At 41.7% G+C, this 23,309-nt stretch overlaps 1 protein-coding gene and 1 long non-coding RNA gene across 3 annotated transcripts in view; one reads left to right on the top strand and one right to left on the bottom strand.

The window, feature by feature from the left end:
• The window catches only part of LOC310696959, a 31,331-nt gene extending 10,917 nt beyond the window's left edge, over positions 1 to 20,414 (bottom strand). The window contains exons 1-3 of one of the 2 annotated variants that reach the window (XR_014520808.1): positions 15,709 to 20,414; positions 12,862 to 12,981; positions 11,700 to 12,093 (exon numbers count right to left, since the gene is read on the bottom strand). This is a non-coding gene — a long non-coding RNA (uncharacterized lncRNA). Of the gene's footprint in view, positions 1 to 11,699; positions 12,094 to 12,861; positions 12,982 to 15,708 lie in introns of those variants that run through there. The other variant, XR_014520807.1, reaches the window with a different exon arrangement.
• Positions 1 to 23,309, top strand: part of SLU7 (SLU7 homolog, splicing factor) — a 317,865-nt gene that overhangs the window by 152,051 nt on the left and 142,505 nt on the right. The window lies entirely within an intron of this gene.

The raw sequence follows: 23,309 nt of genomic DNA, 5'->3' as shown, positions 1-23,309 counted from the left end.
AGGTGGGGTATAAATGCAGGAAATAAATAAGAACTTAAGGGTGCCCTGCTATATCAAGCCAGGGTCCCATTGAGTTCAGCATCCTGTTCCCACAATGGCCAGCCTTGGGATGTCCATGGGAAGCTTGCAAGCAGACCCTGAGCACTTCCCAGAAGCAATACTGCCTCTGACTGGGGAGGCAAACGTGGAGGAAATTGTCCTTGAGGGTTCAAGTACAGAGGTTCACACCAAATTCCCAGTCACTCAGACTTTATTCAGTAATGCATGGTGGGACAGAGCCCAAAGAGTCCATGAGCCAAATATTATAGAAGGGCAAGTATTGTCTGTGCTGTTTCACTGAGCTCTTCTTTACACTGGGTCACCTCCAGCCAACATGCATTCCTGTCCAGTGTCATCTCAGGCTAGTTGCTTCCAAATGAAACAATACGGCAGTCAGTGTACAGGAGGCTCCATTGCCCAGCCTACTATTACTCAGGGGCCTTGTTATGCTTCTCAGAATCATAAAGCAGCACACTGCCAGGTGAGGACTCCCAGGAAATCATCCTTTGCTAAAAGCAAGTATTTTGTTTTCACTGTTAGTAAAGTTATGTTTCATTGCCCCACTGAGAAGCCAACTGTCTTGCAAAGCAGACTTCTTGCTTTGGGATGTTTGGGTTGACTGGCCAATAATAATAATAAAGTCTTTTCTCCAGATTGAAACATTGTGTGTTGGACTGGGACATCCCCAGGGTCCTTTCCAACTTAGTCATTCTGGGTAAGTGTCTGCTAAAGCGGTAAACTAGTTGGGCAGGAACTTACCTTTAAAGCCCTGGGTCAAGACCTGGCCAGTCTTTTAAGATGTGAGAAAAGACCATTGAGTAACCCTGATGCTCTGGTGATATATTGCCATGGGAAAGAAATAATTTTTCTATTGCTTCTCAGTACAGGACTTGTTTTAGACATTACCCAGGAATACAGTGGTACCTCAGGTTAAGAACTTAATTCGTTCTGGAAGTCCGTTCTTAACCTGAAACTGTTCTTAACCTGAGGTACCACTTTAACTAATGGGGCCTCCTGCTGCCGCCGCACGATTTCTGTTCTCATCCTGAAGCAAAGTTCTTAACCCGAGGTACTATTTCTGGGATAGTGGAGTCTGTAACCTGAAGCATCTGTAACCTGAAGCATCTGTAACCCGAGGTACCACTGTACTGGCTGAATGATGCTGATGTCATGTGGCAACATGCCAATAAATCCTATAAAATCAGCAACTGTACAACTGTAAATGCTCAGTGTGGAAAGCCTCAAAGGAGCCCAGCCTGTTCCTGCCATTTTCTACTCTGACAGCATGGTGGGGTGGACTCACACCTCACTGGGGGCCACTGCAGTAGGCTCCTCTGCATTTGAGGATGGCAATGTAACATCATCAGGCCGGAAGGCCACTGGCATTGTAGGCTTGTCTTGTGGGAACACTTCTGGGGCTGGCCTTGTGTTCCCTTCTCCCTCAGAGTTCTAGATCTCATCCTCTGAAGAAGAGGAATCTGACTTCAGGGTCATGGCACTGAGGTAGTAAATCTGTGTCTGGGTGGTGCCATTTCAGACAGCAGCTTTTTGATGCTTTTCCATATGGAAAAGTTCCCTCCACATTCAAAATTATACCGTGAGGAGAAGAATTCTAGCCCAGACTTTACCCTAACCTGCTCGATTTCAAAATTGTTTTAACTGATGTTAACACTGCATTTTTACATGGTTGTAACCTGCCTTGGGACCTAATGTTGAAGGACAAGTAAGAAATTAACAACATATGCAGAGATTCATTATTATTATTATTATTATTATTAGGGTCCAATCATATATGTAGTGTGGAGCAGGTTAGCCAAATACAGGCTTATACCTCGGAGAGAAGAAGGCAGTGGTGGCTGCTGCTCAAGGCAACCAACCTTAGAGAGCCAGTGTGGTGTAGTGGTTGAGAGCGGTAGTCTTGTAATCTGGGGAACCGGGTTCTCGTCTCCACTCCTCCACATGCAGCTGCTGGGTGACCTTGGGCCAGTCACACTTCTGTGAAGTCTCTCAGCCCCACTCACTTCACAGAGTGTTTGTTGTGGGGGAGGAAGGGAAAGGAGAATGTTAGCCGCTTTGAGACTCCTTAAAGGGAGTGAAAGGCGGGATATCAAATCCAAACTCTTCTTCTTCAACCGGCAGAGCCAGGCTCAGTGACAGAGTTAGTCATTCCAGTTTTCTCCTCACCCTCCTCCCTGCTGAGTACTAGGACGGCAACACTGAGACTGAAGGAGGAGGAAGCTTTCAACCATTGCCAGTGCCTGGGTTGGTTGTAAGAAGGCAGGCAGGTGGGGCTGGCTAATGCTGGTGAGGCAGTGCTCCTAACAGGCTAGCCTCTGCATGTCAACATGCAGACCTCCTAAAGGACAGCACTAGAGAAATCTCTGTCTTTCCCTCTGTACATCCAGTTACAATAAATATGATGAAAATGAATGTCCACAGGTACTCCCCAAATGGAAAGTGTTGTGTAAGTGGAGTAAAATGAAGCCCCATCCCCTAACCAGAGATAGAGAAAGCAAGAGAAAGACTTAGATTTGAATATACATATATATAATTTGTAACTAGGCTATATGCCATGGAGGACAATGGGGAACATTGCATACAAAGTATGAATATAAAAGGGGTTAATAGGTTGTTTTTATTTTGATTGTGTATTTTGTGGTTTTATATTTTGATTTTATTCTGTGAACTGCCCTGAGACATCCAGGTATAGAGAGAGATATAAATTCAAATAATAATAATAATCTTTGTATGCAATCTGTTAATAACAAAAACTGAAGTAATTCTGTCAGAACCACTCTAGTCCATCAACCCATGAAGAAAAGCTGATAATAATAAAACAGCCTTGCATTCCTTTTAGAGCTGAACAGAACACTTTGATCCCTGTAGTTTCCCCCCCCCCCCTTTGAACTTTTTTTTTTTTTTTGGAAAAAGCAGTGATTTTGTAATATTATTGATGTCTGGTTTGAAGAGAAACTTAAATGTGGCCTTTTTAGCATGACACAGCTAGGAATGGGGGTGGGTAGGGGAGTCCAAAGCAAAACACTACAAAAAAACTTACAGGTAAGCCACAACCCCAAGCATGAAACCAAACTGCCCCCTACTGTACATTTCATATTCTGGCTCTTCACGTTGTCGAGAACAGTCTCTGAAGTGCAGTGAGAGAAAGACTAGCAAAGAGAAAACCTGAAGCCGCAATTCTGGAGCAAAGAATAAATGTGTAAGGTGCCTTATATAGCTGTGACTGCTGTCTTGAAGGAGGCACTTTAGAATAACCCCTATCTTACATTCAGGATAGCAAAAAGATTTAAATAAATACAGTCACTCTATTCCCCTCCCTATATGTTATGAACCCCAAAGAACAAAAAATATTTCCTTAAAGCAGTGATCTTTCTGCAGTTTGTCTATGGAGTGTCCCAGGTGCATATAAATGACTATTTTTGCTATTGCTCTGCAAGACTTTTTCTGTCATTGCTTCTTGAGGGACAGGTGTTCAGCTGGTCAAAATGGATGTACCTTGTTATAAAGGCTGCAGCAAAAGATATGGCTGTGGATTTACAGGTATCCTGTGTGTGTAGTCTGTGATCAGTTTAAACACTGACTGATGTCGGATGTGTAAGGTAGAGCGAAAGGAAAGTTCACAGTGAGAGAAAAATAAATTTGACAAAATATGATTCATCCCTATTCACTTTCTGGAGTAAATTCTCGTGGCCTTCAAGGTGAGAATTGGGCTCCCAGATCCATGTAATTAGTTAACGAAAAACAAGATACTGTCTGCTATGTATTTAAGCCCCGGTCTAGTTTGGTGTTTATATAACCTGGTGGAGTGCCATGATTGGCTGCAGCACTGATGGAAATGCTAATTTCCACTGAGGCTCCCTTTATTAATTAATTTGCCTTACAGCTAATGATATTGCTGAGTTTTGGAACTGGGAAAGAGGAGGTTTCATACCCTCCCACCCAACTTCAGAAATAAGCAGCTTTTTATGAACCGTCAAAATCATTTGAATTTTGGCTCAGCTCATGAATAAGCTCGTTATTCTAAACTATATCTTCCCCCAATTCTGTTTGCTTAGAATATATGCTCGAGAGGCAGGGGACATGAAGGGAAAGGCTGAGTTTGCATTAGACTAAAGGGATTACAGGAATATTACAGTAACTGATCCATCCCTGAGAATTGTCATTGGCCAGCGTCTCTAGGTCCCTGATGAAGGTACAAGAAGTAGCCCAGAGAGAGAGAGAGAGAGAGAGAGAGAGAGCGCTACTGGAAGGTACCTTTGGCCAGAAGAAATGGGGGTTGGGTGAGAAGGCTTCCAGACTATGTCAAAAAAAGCGAAGGGAGGTCTTGCAAACAGGAGAGACTTCTGCACACCCAGCTTTTCTTCTCTCCCCATAAGTTTAGGAAAGAGGAAAACTTTTTCTGCAAGGAAGGCTAAGGACACAGAGAATTGGCAGGGAAGCATTTGCCCCAGGCCAGGTCATCCTGAGGTGTTGGAGAACTTTCAGCAAAAGTCCTTGAGATATTTCTACCTTGCACCAGGCAGTGTTGAAATGCATTTGCCTAAGGAAACTTATGAGGTTGCTTTCTCCTCTTGTAATGTTTTTTGACAGCTCAGATGTATTTTCTTCCTTTACATTTAAATGCCATGTAAACTGTGATTTCCTTCTATATTCAATTCTATTTTTCCTTTGCATATTGTGCCTTGGATTTTTTAAAGCACTGCTTACCATAGCTGTGCATTTAAATCTAGGTGCTTTGGCAGCTTCCTGCATTTTTTGTAGGCTTTTGAACCTTTAGTTTTGGGAACTGCTGAAGAAGCCGCCACCACATGCTACCCTGCCCTGACCCCAAAGTATTCTGTTGATCACTGGAACTTACTTTGAAGGGCTCAATTTAATTCTGCGTGAGCAGCCTTCTCCTCACATATCCCTAGTTTGTATATTGGAGGGCAGGGGATTCATTTCAGCCCTTGATGCAGAGTATTTTGTTTTTCTTTCCAGCAAGAGTTGGGTGAATTTAGTTTGTAACTTGCCAAAGTCTAATTAAATGAGGATGCTCATCCCTGTTTGGATGTTGCATCATTTGCCCTGGAAATCTTCAGATTAATCCCCTCCGTGTTCAAGGTTCACTCAGCTGTAAACAAAGGCCCCATGAGCTATATTCAGAAGCACTCTCATCTTTATGATTTCACATCTTCCAGAGCTGAGTCCAACAAGTTTTGGGGGACAGCCTTGAGATGCCCAGAATTAAATTAAGCCCTAAGGAAAACCACCACTGCATATATTAGAAGTTACTGTTTATCTTTCTCCTCCACGGTTCAGAAAAATTAGCCTTGATAACTGGATTGTTAGGGTCCTTAGAGAACAGTTCTCCATCTTAAAATTTTGGATCTTCACTACAGTGAAACTTATGGATGTAGGCAAAGCATTTAGATTTTGTCTGACTCTCAACTGGGGGGGAAATCACTTTGGATGGATCTGTGCCCTGCCTTTGAACTGTTTCCTTCTAATTATTTGTGAAATCAAAATTAAAATTTATTGTTTTGAATAAAAAAGGAACCCAATTAATAAAAATTACAATTAGGACTGTATCCAGTGCAAGGCCAGAGGATACCAATGAGATCAATAAACATCACTAACTTACATCCTTTAATTTTATTCTGAGTAGAAGTCTGTTGGATACAACCCACTGATAATTTACTGTGATATTCCTTGTGCCTGCAACTGAGCATATGGGTCTGCCTCTCTCTTATATCTTTGGAAAGCTGATGCATGTGTTTTGGAAACCAGAAAACTGGAAGGGACCCACTCAAAGCCCCTTCTTGTCATACACATCATAATCTGATGTATTTCATAATCTATTGTATCTTCATATATTTTATTACACTCTTAGCAAAATGATTATAGTTCAGTAACAGAGTGTATGCTTTTTGTGCAAAAGGTCTTGGGCTCAAACTCCGGTCTTTCCTGCCAGGACTGAGAGAGACCTTGCCCTGGGGATTCACTGCCAGACAATACTGAACTCAGTGGCGTAGCGTGGGGGGTGCAGGGGGGGCCAGCCGCACCGGGCGCAACATCTGGGGGGGCGCTCGCACTCGCAGCTCTCTAACTCGAGTGCTAAAATCCACGGGTTAGGGGGCGCAAATTACTTGCCTTGCCCCGGGTGCTGACAACCCACGCTACGCCACTGACTGAACTAGATGGACTGGCCCAGCTTACTATGTTCCTAATGCTTGACTTTCTTCAGTCTCCAAGAGAAGGTTACATCTATGTAAGATAGGTTCTAAAAGTGCCTAATTTTCCTTTGTAAATCCTTTGCTTCACTCTCTGTGTATGGTGTCATGAGTGGTGGCCAACCATACTAAAAGTTGGAGGAGGGGCCTGTGGAGCATTTAAGGACTCACTTTGACCAACTGGCAACATACATTGAGGATAAAGCCACTTGACTTTGGAGTGATATTGACTCTGCAGTTGTTGCGATTCCAGGTTAATTATCCAATGCTGGAGACATGGATGTGTTATGGGACAGGCTTCAGCTTGTACAGTCAGCTGGTGTGGGCAAGGGGCTGGTAGTTATATACTTTTCCACGTGGCCACCTTGATCTCTATCTCTCCTGGCTTATTAAATTTAGCAGAGAGGGATTGACTGCTTCCTCACTGTGTGAGTGTGTGAGAGAGAGGGAGGAGTATTGGTCAGAAGTCATGACAAAAGACCCATCAAATAAGTGCATAATGTTAGCATTTCAGCATCCACGTCATTCAATTACCCACCTGTTATGAATGGGGGTGGTAATTTTGTAATGTTGGAAAGGATTTGTGTTTTCAAAACTCTATCTCTTTTGATACTGCAGTTAGGGAAATGGCACTAAATTTGACTCATAATTGAGCTCTTGGAAAAAGAGTTTGCTGATGAATCTAGCAGAGGCATCTTTTTAAAAAGCCCATCTGCATTTGGTTTTAATAATGCAGTCATATTGCCGCTACTCTCTTTTTAACCGTACTGCCTAAAGTGGTTGCACAAGATAATTAGATTAACAGGCTGATGTTTGCATCCCTGTGGCTTTGAAAAGGCATCAGCACAGTTTCCCACAAGACAGGATTTGGTTAGTACATTTCGGTTAGAGAACATGAGACCTGTAATCAGAAGGAGAGAGTGTTTGTCATAGGATTTTCACTAAATATTGTCCTACTTGTAGTGCTGGCAGAACCTTGAACTTTATCTTAATATTACACGGAGTCAAAACATAATGAGATTTGATGTCTTAAATTACCAAAGTTATCATTTCGTCATTTGTATCAAAGACCAAGACATTACTGTTTAAACAGCACCTTTCCACTGTAGCCACTGAGCCAAAAAGTTGTAAATTAAAAGGCTTCTGTGCTGACAATCTAGAAGGACATAGGCTTCAACAATCTAAGGATTTGGCAACAAAGAGGCTGGCCCAAAGACTTATCCTTAACTTCAGAGCCCTTCCTGCAAGGACACTACATAACAGAGGGTATATAACAAAAGTAGCAGAAGAAGAAATAATCCTGATGAATAAATTGCTATACTAAAGTGGCCTTCTGTTGCACAACTCTAAATGATGCCACTTTGTTTCATGCATTATGTGGTACATTAAGAGAAGAAACCTGGGAGCAATTCTGAGGAGCTGTACCAAGAGAATGGAGCCCATCTGGCAGTCCTTCCTCTTGACCCCGACTCACTTGACTTTGACTGAGTACTGCCCCAGGAGTAGCAGTCTGCAACAGTTCAACAGAGCTGGGGCTACAAGCATACATCAATCACTGAGTCCAAATGGAAAAAACCCCCAATAAAATCCAAGTTTAAAACCATCAGATTTACCAAAAACATCCAAGTATCAATGGCTATTAACCACTATGGCTATGTTCTACCTCCTTCCACTGTCAGAGGCAGTATGAATACTGATTGTTGGGAATCACAGGTGAGGAAAGTGCTGCTGCACTCAGGTCTTGCCTGCAAGCTTCCCATGAGCATCAGGTTGGCCACTGTGAGGACAGAATGCTAGACTAGACTTTGGCCTGACCCAGCAGGGTTAATCTGATGTTCTTCTCCATAAGCCAATAAAATCACAATGACAGTATGTTTTGGGTAATAATAATCATGGGTTGTGGTTGCAGTTGTGAAACTTCTCAAAAGCTTTCACAGGCTTCCTAAATTTTGGAAGGGTTCTAAGTAGCTGCAGCCCCCCAGGAAGAGAATCGCAAAAGCATAGTGCCACAATAATAGCACTTCCTTGTCAGATGTTCATCTGGGTAACGTGGCATTATCTGTGCCCACTTCTTCCCACAAGCTTTAGTTTCCAAACAATTTAAGAGCAGCTCCATTTTGAAATAACTGATCCAAGTGGTTACAAAGTACAAGTTACACTTAAGGTTCTCAGTCTGTCATTTAACTCTGAGCTGATAGTTGACCTATCTGTTGGGAGGGACAGAGCTGAGGATATCAAAAGTAGTTCCTACCAAAATGAAACGTCTAAGAAACATGTATACTGTGTCACTGGGAGAGGAAAATACTCCAAGCATCTGTTGAGAAGAAGATAGAAGCACTCTCCAGCAGTACAGAAGAAGGAAGAAACTGCAAGCCCAGTAACTTGAAGAACAGATAAACATCAAAAACAAACAAGTTTTCAAACAAGGGAGTTTCAAACAAGGAAGAGTATAAAGGGTATTTTTAAGAGCCAGAGAGATAATTTAAGAGTCAGTTTAGAAAAAACAGGGAGAGAAGGAAGTGTTGTGATGGAAGGAGAGGGAAGACAGTCAAAAGCAAGTCAGCATTCATATCTGTTACTTGTAATGTAAATATGGGAGGAAGCCAGATTTTCCCCTTAGTTGAAATATATGTTACAACTCCAGTCTTTTCACACCATGTTTGTGTGCAGCCATAAACAATTTGAATAACAAAAGACTATTGGACCATGGGGTATTTTAAAAAGTACCTATCAAGATAATTACAGGTGTTGCTTAGGGCTTCCTCCACCCTTTGCAGGAACGGCCTGTGCTTTAAAGCTCCATGTCCATTTTTGTTTGTTTTGTTTTTGTTACAGAGCTTTCCCTGTGAAAACCTGCTCTTTAAAGCTGGATCGGAGCAAATAGCAGTCCGCAGAAAGCTTGAATTGCTGTTGGTTGCTCTTCAGCTTTAAAGAGTAGGTTTTTGTGGGGAAAGCTTGAGGGCAAAGAGAGAGAGAGAGCTTGGACTTAGAGCTTTAAATTGCAGACCTGTGCCTGGAAAAAGCAGGGAAACAGGTAAATGTGGTTGAGCCCTTAGTATCTCTGGCTCTCATTTTAAACAGTGGAATGGGTGCCCTGCATATTGCACACAATATCTTTTAAGTGGAAGAAGAAGAGAGATTATACAGATTACCCTAACTCTCACACTCTCTAAATTAAAGCTTCATAGCAATGAATTGTCTTCATCTATTCCTGGTTTGTGCATTTGCTTCCATTTTGTTTCAGAACTTACATTGTTTCATACTTAGCATTCTACGGCAATCTGTAGAGAGCTGAAGAAATGTTGTGTAACATTTCAAAATCAGTATTCCAGCCAGGTATCCAGGAACACTGAAATATAATTTTCTGAATTCTGACCAGCTAGGAATTTCTGAGTGCAAAACTACTATCATAAGCATACAGATTACAAGCCTGTCTAGTCCTTTTATCCTGCATCAAATGATACTGAGAAAATGGCATGGGGACTCTTGAAAAGCATATAGCAAAGGGGAAACCATGTCAAAAGGTTGCAATAGAAAGAGCTTGCCATTTTAATTCATTTTAAATGGAACACTGAATAGACTTTGCTTTCTGATAGCCTATAGATCTGCCTCAAAGACTTTTCTTACTCCAAGGCATTGTATGCAGTACCTTTTAACACAGCATTGCAAGTATTTTTGCAAAGTCATTCCAATGTTTCTCTCCAACTTCCCATTCTCCTTTCTCCCTTTCCCCCTCCCATGTTCCAGAATTTGGAAGTTCCGGGAGCCTAGGCCTGATAAAAATTAGGTCCAGTCGTGGCCAACTCTGGGGTTGCGGTGCTCATCTCACTTTATTGGCCAAGGGAGCCGGCATACAGCTTCCGTGTCATGTGGCCAGCATGACTAAGCCGCTTCTGGCGAACCATAGCAGCGCACGGAAACACCGTTTATCTTCCCGCCGGAGCGGTCCCTATTTATCTACTTGCACTTTGACGTGCTTTCGAACTGCTAGGTTGGCATGAGCAGGGACCAAGCAACGGGAGCTCACCCCCGTCGCTGGGATTTGAACCACCGACCTTCTGATCGGCAAGTCCTAGGCTCTGTGGTTTAACCCACAGCACCACCTGCGTCCCTAAAAATTACAGATATGCAAAATAAAGACTTTTCCTAACCAAATACCTATGATAAGCCCACACGCAGGACTGTAATCCAACTTGTTATTCCAGGCAACTGGTATTCAGAGACCTACAGTCTCCAACAGTGAGGGTAGAACATAGTCTTTGTGACTGGTAGCCACTGGTAGCCTTTTTCTCCACCAAAGTGAGCAGATGTGCAGCAACAGCTGCTCTCATTCTCCAACCCTACCCTCTTTTGACTCTTTAAAGCCAGCAGGGGCTGTTGGGATAGCCTGTGGGCGCTGCTTACAGCCATAATACACTCCATTTGTCTCTGCAGTGATGCTTTTAACGTTTGGTGATTCGTGACCTGTATGATTTTATACAGGTACTGTAGAATTAGAAAGTCAAATCAGCAGTGCATCTTAACGTTGCTTTTTTGCATTAGGGACATCGAAAGCAAAGTTTGCCATTTCAAGAGGAGTGTGTAATGATGTAAATTGTTGAGCGATCTGCATAATATACATTATGTTCAGGTTCACTGGCAAAAGGCAATATGTGGTTCTTTAGGACTGCATGCTATCTTGGAGATCCAGTTTTTGTACCATTTGTACACAGTTAGGTGACTTATCTATACCAAGACAAGACTAGACTAGGGCTGTTTCCCAGTTCACATCCACACCCACACCCGAACCAATTCAATTATTTTTCTTCACTAAGGGTTATCTACTGGCTAGCAAGCACTAAACCTCCGTTCTTCTGCCTGCCCTAGACTTTGATACATCCAACAAGCACCAGCAATTGGTGCACAGAATAAATATATGTTGTAGCCATTTTAGGATTGCCAGGGCTTAATTAAGTACAATTTGGGATTTGCAGAGCTCATACTGTCCAACATTTCTATGATTAAAATAGGGACATCCCATTTCATAATGATAATTTTACTATTTGTACCCCACATATATTACTGGGTTGCCCCAGCCACTCTCTCTCTCTCTATATATATATATAATTTTAAAAACTTCCCCATACAGGATTTCCTTCAGACGGCTTAGGAGTCGGATAACCCCCATACCCTCCAACATTTCTCCAATAAAAATAGGAAAGTCCTAAGGAAAAACAGGACATTCCGGGATCAAATCAGAAACCAGAACAGCATCTCTAAATCAGGTACATCCCTGGAAAATATGGACACTTGGAGGGTCTGAGAGCTCAGTGTTTGACCTGAAGTTTCACAGTCTCAGATTCTTCTTAGGAGAAGGAGTCTCAAAGTGAAGGGCAAGAATTAAGGGGGGCAGCTTTTTGCCATTTACTGTGCCAGGCAGTTTTTCATATTCATCAGGCTGCAGCCAGAGTTACCAGGCACAGCCATGCTCCCTCTCAGCCAGGTGCCACCCTCTGCTGTCACTTGGATCAGCTCCATCCCAAGAGGTTCCACTCCTTTGGTTTCCTGGCATGAATCAGTAGCTCCCTGCTTCACACAGCATCCCCGGGTCTGAGCCTCAGGTGATGACCTGACAACCCTAATACTGCTGGAGGGTACAGGGATACGTTAACTTGTGTTGGCTTATAAAGCATTTCCACAACCCACTGAGCTTGTTGTCACACCAATGCCATTAGCTTGTTCAGCTTCAGTACAGTTATTTCCACTGGTAGGAGCAAATAAATAACTCTTCAGAGTGTCCCATAGGAACTGCATGGATTTCTGCGGTGAGGCAGAGAAAATATTGCTGTGGGCATAAAGAACACAAGAGAGTCACTTACAGTAAAAGTGAAAGAGTATAATAAAGTTTTGCAGGCTGTGTTACAAGGCCAAAAGATAAAGAAAAGTAATAAACTTCAAATTAAACAATGAGCTGTAATGGTTCCACACAGGAGTAGCTGCTCTGATGGAAAAGGAAGCTGCCTAGCAGACATCTTGCATGCAGCGGTGTTCCTGGTTCTCATTTCCTTCTCTATTAAATTAAGCCAACAAAAAAACTTCTGTACAGTTTGATGTGCAGCTGTAGTTCATCTTTTCACCATTAACAATATTGGCTAAGATACAATCAACAATGATTATGAGTAACTAGATTAGAGGTACCATTGATCTAATTCAGAATGCGGGACCTGCTTTAATTCTATTTGTGTTTACTGTTGGATAATTTCAAACTTATTTGATGCTGAAATGTTTTGTTTGAATGAGTTCTGAACCACAAGTGTGTGTGTGTGTGTGTGTGTGTGTGTGAGAGAGAGAGAGAGAGAGAGAGAGAGAGAGAGAGAGAGAGAGAGATGTGACCATCACCACAACACAGAATTAAAAGTGCATATTCATTTGTGATCATCCTAAATCAGTTTATTGAAATGTGATACTGAAGGCAAACCACAAATCTGTGCCTAGTAAAGGACAGAGATGGACATAATGCATCAGATCTGGAATCTGAATATGAAGGCAATATCTGGTTATAATTTAATGAAAGTAAACACAAGCGTGTGTAGCTATACATTTATAAGCTTACCATGTAATTTTACCTTCCAAATGTTGGTTCCTGTTGTTTTATCTTCGGCTGAAGCACTTCTCCAGATACAACTCTTGGGGAAGCTGATTTGGTGTTGGTGACCTGCCTGTGCAATGCTATCTGTAAAGAGATGCACTCAGTTACCTACAGTTCCCAGACATTTGAATTTCTATAATGCCGAAGACTGCAATCCTAACTCCACTTACCTGAGAACAAGCCCCTTTGAATTTAACTGGACTTATTTCTGAATAAGTACCCAAGCCTGGACCCGGAAGTGTCTCTGGACAGTGCTGGACCCCGGCCTCTTAAGTGAGATGGGCGCACAACCCTAGAGTCGGACACGACTGGCCCGTACGGGCAGGGGTACCTTTACCTTATTTCTGAATAAACATGGTCAAGATTCCATTGTGAGACTACTGTGCATTTTTAGCTGGAGACTAATATTATTTTTAATACTATGGATTTATTGTGTATTTTAGTGTTATGTTGTTCATTCCTCTGGAATCTATTGGATGAAGGGCTGTATGGAAATGATTGATTGATGATACAGATAGATAGATAGATAGATAGATAGATAGATAGATAGATAGATAGATAGGTAGATGATAGAGATAGATAGATGATAGATAGATAGATAGATAGATAGATAGATAGATAGATAGATAGATAGACAGACAGATATTAAGAGCAACCATCACCATTCCAGCTGCAGTAGGGCGAGACCCAGGAGCTTATAAAGTAATAGTAGGTAAAGAGGAAAATAATGGTTGCATTGTTTATCAAATGTTTGTAAATGTAGGCAATGACTACATGGAGAAGCAGAAAGAAAGGAGGGGGGGAATGTGGTCCAGAATAGTCCACTCCTTAACCCCCTTTTCTTCAGTGATCCACTGGTTCCACAGTGAATCTTCAGTTCCACAAACTCTCGATTGGAGGATTGTAATATAAACGCTACACACATTTTCAAGGCAGGCACAGCCTATATTTACACAAACTATAAAGCAGTATAATTTTTGCAGCTAGTTTATCCAATCTTTGATGTAAAAAGAATTAATTTCTCTTTTTATGGATCTTTTTAATGTATCTTTGCACTTGGAAAATAACTGCTTCCACTTTTGTGTACTTCAAAAAGTACCCATTCTTAGAATAACATTCTTTTTTTAAAAAAACAAAAACCCTCCACAAATTTTTAATCTGATATTGACATCTGGCATAGCCTGACATGGTGCATTTCCTCATCTGTGGACTGTTTGGTGTAGATGTAGCCCATGGTATCTAGAGACTACTGCAGATGGAGTATGAAATCATTTAATTTCAGGTTCTGGTTCTGCAGAATTTGTCAAGGATAAAACTACTGGAGAAATCTTAACACCATGCACATTTCCAGGTTTTTCAAGCTGTTCACTCTATAAATTACATTTCACCCCTTTTAAAGGTTCCAGTTAATTGACTTAAGAAAGATGGAGAAAACAAACTTGACAATATTATTTGAAGCTTTGAGTAGGCAGTTATGGAAAATTACATTAAAAGCATAATTGATCTTTTCCAGGAATATCCAGGGCTGCAATCCTATACACACCTGGGAGCACTGAATTGAAGTTGCACTGAATTCAGTGTGTCTTACAGTACTTCTGAATAGATATGCATAGGATTGTAGATTACTTTGAAGGGCTCCATTAGCATATCATAAGATGATCTAGTCTTTGCTAGAATATGATTTGTACATGAATCATGCATCTACCTAGTACTTTTGAGTAGGAGAAGACATTAATTGGATGTTCAGTCATTTGAATAACCTTGTTTACGTAGCCATTCCTTTGGTATTTTTCACTCTGTAATTTTAATAATGTTAGAAGCTGGTTTCCTTTCACACTTTCTCTTTCAATACAAGCAGCTCTGGCACAAAATTCTAAAGTTTTGTGTCAACTTGAACTTTAAAATTAGAAACTTTTCAAATGTTCTTTCTATGATTAAGGTATACACTGGTGATTATTAGATGAGGTTCTTTTCATTCCCTGTGAAATATGATACCTACATTGCACGGCACATAAATTTGAAATGTCTGTCTTTGCTTTTTTGACCATATTACTGGTAGGCAAAACTGCAAACAAGTACAGTGGTACCTCGGGTTAAGTACATAATTCGTTCCGGATGTCTGTTCTTAACCTGAAACTGTTCTTAACCTGAAGCACCACTTTAGCCAATGGGGCCTCCTGCTACCACCACACTGCCGGAGCCCAATTTCTGTTCTTATCCTGAAGCAAAGTTCTTAACCTGAAGCACTATTTCTGGGTTAGTGGAGTGTGTAACCTGAAGCGTATGTAACCTGAGGTACCACTGTAGTATGAGTGGTTCAAAGATGTTTCCAGTGCCATGTGTGAAAATGCATGTAGGCTACAATTCTAAGGACACCTATCTGGAAGTAAAGTCCATTGAACACATTGGAATTTCAGAATAAACACTCTTAGTATTGCTTTGCAGATCTCATTAAGTAAGGATGGTCACATGCCTATATTTTCAGGCCATTCTTAAGTGTGGTCAGATCTACTGAAATCCAGGCTTGGGTCCCATGAAATCAACAAAACACCCTTAAGCATGCTTGACTCTATATTGGATTGTGGCCATACCTACGGTAGTCTGCCTTCTGCCCTCAAACCTCCCTCAAACTATGAGAGTTATAAGTGAGTCTTAGTGAAGTTTAAAGGGCAGAAGGTAGGAGGTAGGGCTCAGCGATATCTGGTTTTCAACACAGTGATATCAGCAGCTAAACGCCGTAATACTGATGCCGATATATCCCAATGTCCAGAATGTATCTTGACTGCAAGACTTGGTGGCTATGTTAATTACCCAGGTTCAGAGGTAGAATGGCACTGAATACTAGCTTCTTGGAGCAACAAGAGAAGTGGACTGCTGCCATCACATCCTGTTTGTGGGCTTCACTGAGGAATCTGGTTGGCCACTGTAGGAAACAGGATGTTAGACTACTAGATGGACTGTTTCACTGATCCAGAAAAGCTCTTCTGAAAGTAGACACTGCATAGTCCTGGATCTATCTATCTGCAATGGAAGAGAAGTGCAGGTGTTAGAAATTGTTCTCAATTTCTTATTACACAAACCTGAACATCATTTTTAAGTGTTATGAAATAAAGGTCTCTGGCCTTCTTTAGCACCTATAAATAAAACTGTATCAGAGGCCACCAGTCCAAGTCACCCTCATTTATCTTACAAATCCCAGAAGGTCTCCACAGCACAGTGTTAAAGTGAAGTGATAATTAATGCAAAGAAAAATGTCAGTTCCGTGGATTAGGCAATGAATGTGCAATTGTCAAAACATTATGTTGTGCAACGGAGGACAATCAGTTCCTCTGTTGCCTCAGGCTAGTCCAAGCTCAAGTAAACAGCACACTGTAACAAGCAGACATTAATAAATGATAAAATGCATGGGATCTCTCTTGGAAGTGCAGAGCACACATAGCAACTCAATGCAGTGCTCTCTTCCTCCGCCCTGGTTTTCGCAGATTCTCTGTCTCTGTTGATACCAATGGTCAGTTCATTGAACTTTTTATCAACTATCTATTCAAGAGCCAGGAATGGCTAAAAGCATACAGAAAAGGGAAATTAGTCTGATTAGTCTGAGAAAATTCACAAGGAATATCTCAGAGAACTTAATGTTTTGATTGGTTGGCGTTGTTTCTGACCCTTCTTGACTTCCCTAAACAATTTTAAAACCACCCTATAAGTCACAGGACTGAGAATTGTTTTAAGATGTTACATTTCAGTTGAATTGCCAAACTAAAATACTAATACAGTGGCACCTTGGGTTACATATGCTTCAGGTTACATACACTTCAGGTTACAGACTCCGCTAACCTAGAAATATTACCTTGGGTTAAGAACTTTGCTTCAGGATGAGAACAGAAATTGTGCTCCAGTGGCACGACAACAGCAGGAGGCCCCATTAGCTAAAGTAGTGCTTCAGGTTAAGAACAGTTTCAGGTTAAGAACGGACCTCCGGAACAAATTAAGTACTTAACTGGAGGTACTACTGTAGTTAAAATAAATGTATTTCAGGTATTAAATATCACTTTATTGCTCAAAAGTATATTGCAAAAAATATATGTGTAGACAAATTTTCCACGTCTCTGATAATAAAGAGCTGGATGCTAAAACAGAACACTAGGCAGAAATAAGAGGTGTGTACTATAGCCAAACAGACATATGGTATGCTGCAATGAATTGACATAGGCACCCTATCCAAGGCAAAAGGAAACACTGTGAAAGAGTGAAAGTGATAAACATAAAGTATCCAGCCACCTCCACTAATAGTCCAGTTCTTTGAACCTGGGGCAACATACAACATTAAAAACTTCTAATACAATGAAATCTAGTCTAAAATTACTAAAATCCAGTAAAATCTCATCTAAGGAGCTGCAGCAATCACAAGTGTACTATATAAGAAAGGACAATGCCCCAACAATAAAAAGTCATGGCCTATAAAACTGCTCAATAAAACAGTACGCCAAAGTCTCAGGTCCCTTAATACAGGGCCAGCTCTGCAGTGCAATAGCACAAAGCAATTTGCTTCAGGCAGCACCATGAAGAGGTGATAGATGAAGGAGGAATTTGTGTCAGGCGCAGCAAGATGTTTTAATGTCCTGGTCCTAGCAGGGTTCCACTTCAGGCAGCAAAATGCCTTGGGCCAGGATTGCATTAATGTCACTGAATACCCCCTGTCCCAGTTGCCAACCTGCCAACTAGTCTGCAGTAGTTACCAACTGGTGGCTAATGCACCTTTTCTTGAGTTGTAGGGGAGCAGCGGCATCCATTCTTGGATGAAACTGGTTATCTAGACCCATTTCAGTCTGGACCCAAACTTGGCTTTGGGGCTGAATAATCCTTCATCGCCCTGATACACCATTATCAGGTGAGGGCAAGGAGAGTGAGACCCTATTTCTCCTACTTGACTTCTACATGGCTTTCAATACCATTGGCCATGGTATCATCCTTGACCAGCTCTGAGGGATGGGAACCAGGGGCACTGCTTTACTGTAGTGCCAGTCCTGCCTGCAGAGTCAGTTCCAGAGCTTGGAATTAGGAGAATGTTCTTTGGGCCTCTGGCGATTGTGTTATGGGGTGCCACATGGAGGTGTTTGTTGCCAGTGCTATTTAAGATCTACATGAAGCAGTTGGGATCAGTTGTAAAGTGTCATCAATGTGCTGCTGACACACAGCTCTGTTTCTTTGTTATAGTACATTTTGAGGAAAACAGTTGATTTTGGACCTAAATTGTGTAACATTTAGATATCTGTTGTAGTGGAGTTTTAGGTATTCAATGTTAGGTTTCTTTAACACTCCTACAGAATAGTAAATGAATTCAGGAACTGCATTCATGGCTGATGTTGCTTAGCAGGAAAAAAAGAATGATGGATATAGGTTGTTCTAGGTCATACTGTAAAGCTTCCTATCTTTGTTCTTGTAAAGTGTATTAAATTGAAGTTAGAGCAAAGGTTGTTAGCCCCTTTCAGCACTAAATAAAAATTAAGAAAGACGTTATGTTTGTTAATCACCATTTAAGATTTGATTCTTGTTTTCTCTACAAATAATCAGCCGATAAATGATGTAATGTTGATATAATAATATGAACACCTTGATAAGTTACACTGCTCCCTTTTCTAATGAATTGAAAATGGATTGCATTATTTCATTGTGGGGGGAAATTAGTACTTCATAGAAAAGCTGTCTATAAATATTCCTTCCAGCAGAAGAACTTCCAGTAGTGATGAATTCAGGTAAAAGCTTAATGTAGATGAATGGTTTCCTTAGAATTAGCCAGGTGAGTCTGCATGAAAGCAGATGCACATCATTCATGCTAATTACTTGCCAGGGTTTCTTTCCTTTCACATCAGCATTCTCAGCCAGGCCTAGTGGCACCAGCTATGCATTTTTAAAAAAGAAAAAAAAGAAAAACCCTTATTGTACACTAATTCGATTTGCTAGGTGGAACTCTCGAAAAAGACAAAGGGTTTATCTCTACGAAAGATGAGCTAAGCAGTACCTGAACAAACTGCGGCATGTGTGCACATTTGTCTTTCTCACATCCAGGCCTGCTGCCTACTTCCTATCGTCCACACATACTCAATGTGCTGCATCATGAGGTAAACTTCCAGAAAATGTTGTTCTAGAGAGGTTATGTGGCCTAGGTTTTTCCAGTGTAGGACTTTGTCTAACAGAAGTAAGGGCCAAACTTCACAGGAGGCTCTGTTGTATGCAGTACGTCTTTGTTTTACAAAAACGCAGCCTTGGGGCTTGCAAACTGGAACAGATCATTGGAGGCCAAAGATTTTTGCAGCCCTTTCCTCCTCATGCCATTATTCTGCTAACTTCACTGTTCAGCTGCTTTTTTTGCCAGACAGTGGAAATTGCACAACTACCCATTGATTTTCCCTTTAAGGGGCGAAAAGCAACAGGGTGTCTGTGTAATTTTTAGCAGGAAAAAATAGCATGCGGGGAAGGGGTTAGACTTTCTTTGCCATCCTGGTTTTCTGTGCAGTCTTTGCAGCTGTATTTTGTGAGACCCTCTCCAACAATAAGGGCAAATTTTGTACCACTTGAGTCTCACATATAGTTTGGCCATAAGTGCCTGTCAGCTCATTGTTCTCATGCATGTTCCATGAATGGCACAGAGGGGAGGGGAGACGTGTTTCTATGAGGAGCTTTTCATCACCTAACAGCAGGTATCTGGGTGGCCTCTGCTGGTTGCAAAATTCTGGTGCCTGGTTTGATCCATCAAAGCAGTTCCTGTCTTTTCTGTTTTCAAAATATTTAGGATACTTTTCCTTCCTAAAGCTTCCAAACATTAAAGAAAAAGTACTTTCCAAACAAAAAGGCAAAATTACTTGTGTGTGTGTACATTGGGTGAATAAGCTGTGTCATTTGCTGTTGCCATGGTGACAGGAATCGTAGCTTTACCTATCTGACTCCATAACCATTAGTAAAGCACAAATTACTTCTGTCTTTGGATCCAATAGCAATGCATTTGCCATATTGGCCAAAAATCCATTTGAGATCTTAATGTTCTGTGATCCAGAACAAAACAAGCTGGGTGCTTAAACCAGAAATACGCCACCTAAGCAGCCTTCATTCAAATATGGAATTAAAAGTGTTATCTCCTAGTTGCTATTCAGATGAGAATCTGATTATATCCCAGATGCTCCTTTCATTAGAAATGATGTCAAGTGCTTCTATTTCAGAGCTATCGGAAGCATAAAAAATGGAGATCAGATTTAGATTTGTCAAACTCACGATGCCAAGATCCTTTCTTAACACTGTGAAAGTCACATTCAAAATTTGCAGGAGGCTGTGCCCCTTTTTCTTGCTTTTATGTTATGATTCCTGGTTCACATGCCATTTCTTATAATTTTTATACATTGTGGGGGGAGAGGGGAGAAAGAGAATCTTTTCTGCAGAAAACAAGGGGGGAATATCTGTGAAAACTCCTGTAATTTGTATCTTTGGCCTCTAAAACAATTGTAAGGGCTGTTTGCTACCTTAGCATTTAGGAAAATGGATGAAAGAGGTAAAGGATTAGTTCAGACATAACAATCTGGCTCTAATAAGCAATAGTTTTTACTAGGGATGGCTGAATCTATTATTTTTCGGTTTCTCTGGGTCTCTTATTTTTCCTGGTTTGTGGTCAATATCTTAAATTAGTTTCCCAGTTTGAATGGGAAAGGGCGGTTTAAGAAACCCTTAGCAGGAGAGGAAGGGAGGAAGGAGCATATACAAGCCCAACACTTGTTCTTATTTTATCAGACCAAAATCTTCATTTCTTGAACTGGGCCTAAGTAAAATTAAGTAGAATTGATGGAGCCATAAGAATACTTGCATGTGCTAGATGCCAACAGCCCTTGTAGCAAATTCTAACTCACATCGCTCTTACTAATGACTCTTACCACAGAGTTGGTTGGTTGTACTGCAGGAATATGATGGTCTCATTGTGTGCCCAAGCAAAGACCCCCCCGACCCTGAGAGACCACCAGAAGCAATAATGACTCGTGACAATGTGTTATGGGATTAAAACTGGCCACAACTTTATTAAACCTTTCAGATGTAGGAAGACCTTGGCTTAGGCATTGGGCATGTATCCCTCCCAGCCCCCCAGTCGGGGAACTGGGGCTCCTCAGGGTGAATGGGATAGGGGAGGGTGCACTGCAAGATGCTTGTGTATGCAGGCAGCCCACCTCATATCCCCGCAACGCAGGGGAGTTCACTGACAACCTTTCAGTGCATGGCCAGGGACTCCCTTTTCACCAACCCCTTTAAGAGGGAACCCTGGAATCACCGCCACAGGGGGAGGTGAGTCACCACTTCACGCCCCCCCCCCCCCCATTTAGGGAAGATAGACTAAAGGATTCCACCCAAGGCCTAAAACCATCAAAGTTGTGACAATTGCTACGGGGAAGGTAAAACCTGCAGAGCAGGGAAATTCCTTCCCTACTCTTCAACAGCAACCATCAAAAGACTGCAACAATGCCCACTGAAAAGGAAGGAAAATGGTTAGCCTGCAATGAAGCATTAGACAAAGGGAGGGTGGGTGGGTGAAGCTCCAGAGCCAAGTGCATGCTTGCTGCCAGCTCCGCCTCCTATTTAAGCATCTCGAGCGGACCAATGGGAAACCTGCCCATTCGCAGTCCATTTGGCTGGCCCCACCTCCAACAAGACACTGATAGATTAAACTGGGGTTTGGCGGGAACCCCAACAGCTGGTGACAGGGAGGTGGGCCAGCCCAACCAGCTGGTGAGTCCCACGTGGCCCAGGGGGGTGCTGCATGCAGTTCTGCAAAGGTCACCCACAATGGGAGGCATGAGAACTCATACTTACAGGAGCATCAAGGCATATCAAAATACTCATCAAAACTCATGCATCAAAACTCATGACATGGTTTCATTGTGTTTTGCATCCCTCCCACAAGAAGCAATGTATGAGATGGCAGAGTAGAGAAATGTGAATCTAAATGACTTCACAACACACTTTTTACTGCATGCACATTGTGGGGAAGAGAAGGTTGCAGTAGGATGACAAAATCCTGTATCCCATGGCTTACAAGTTTTCAAGTTGCATCAAACTGACAGGTATGGTCATGGCAGATTGGAGCTGGTGAGCTTTCTGATAAAATCAAAGACTCTAGCAAGACAAGCCCTTTTAAATAAAGCTACCAGCCCCTTGGGCAGCATTCAGCTATGTTTTACTCAGAGTAAACCTAATGAAATTAATGGACCTAACTTAATCATGCTCATTAATTTTAGTTGGTCTGCCACCCAAAATTTCTAGAGACTAGTCTACAAATGAATGTTCTGTCCACAGTTTTGAAGGTAAACAAAGCATAAGCTCCTGAAAATATTTTCTGACAAATGTTCCTGAATGATATCCTGTTGAAATCTCAAACTGAACACAGCAAAGACAGAGTTCTTAAGCTTTCCTTTCAGACTGTTGTCTTTTTTCACATCTCGTCACTGCTGGAAATTCTGTTATCTCTCCAAGCTACCAGCATGGAGTCGATCATATTGACCACTCCCTTTCCCAAAAGGATAAGAAGGCAACTAGAAAACTTTAAAAAAACAAAACTTGCAAAGATACATACAAAATAGAGAATAAAAAGCTTAAGGAAACAAGAGTGACAGCAGAGAAGCTGAACTTTATTCCTGCATACCCATATATTTTCTCAGATGGAGGGCCATGTTCCTATCTGGGAAATCGTCAAGAGACCACATGTCAATAGTGGGTGGAGGAAGAATCAAAAGTGGCCAGAGCAATAAATATAAATTTTACCTTCGTTCATTAGCCTAGTTTCTACAGAGACTTACACACTTCTCTCTATCCTTCACCCAAGCAGTCAACAGCCATGATCAGAGCAGGGAGGAGTGTGGCTTGACAGAGCCTCAGTGACTGGATAAAAAGGCTCAGAGGACCACATTTGGCCCCCAGGTATTAATTTCCCCACCCATGAGATATACACTTAATCTAGGAGCTTCAGTGAACTCAGTGGGGCTTACTTCTGAGTAGGCATAGACTTGCACTGGCATTTTAAAAACTTTTATTGGCATTGTTGTTAGCTGCAGAAAATGGTTATGAATCCCAGTCTAAAGAGCTATTAGAAACCATCAGTAGAAGGTACTTCAGAGACAAATGGAAACTTAATGCTGATATATTGCTAAGACTGCATGGACACTTTGCTGAAACAATCAGAATGAAACAATCTACCTCGGGCAGCACCAGGTGGGTGGGGAGGTTAATGAAGACAGGAATTGGTGTCCGAATGGTGCCACTGGGCTTTTCAAAAGTGCCACTCCTAGATGGGTACAGAGGACAATTTGGCCTTTCCTGCAAACAGTATTCTCCTGAGAATTAACTTTCTCTGGCAACAATTGTACCTCTAACTACTGCAGCCA

Source organism: Podarcis liolepis (genome assembly GCF_965112155.1).
Source record: "Podarcis liolepis genome assembly, chromosome: 2".
NCBI classification, from domain to species: Eukaryota; Metazoa; Chordata; class Lepidosauria; order Squamata; family Lacertidae; genus Podarcis; species Podarcis liolepis.
Note: the sequence above shows the minus strand (reverse complement) of the source record. Positions and strands in the feature narration are given on the sequence as shown.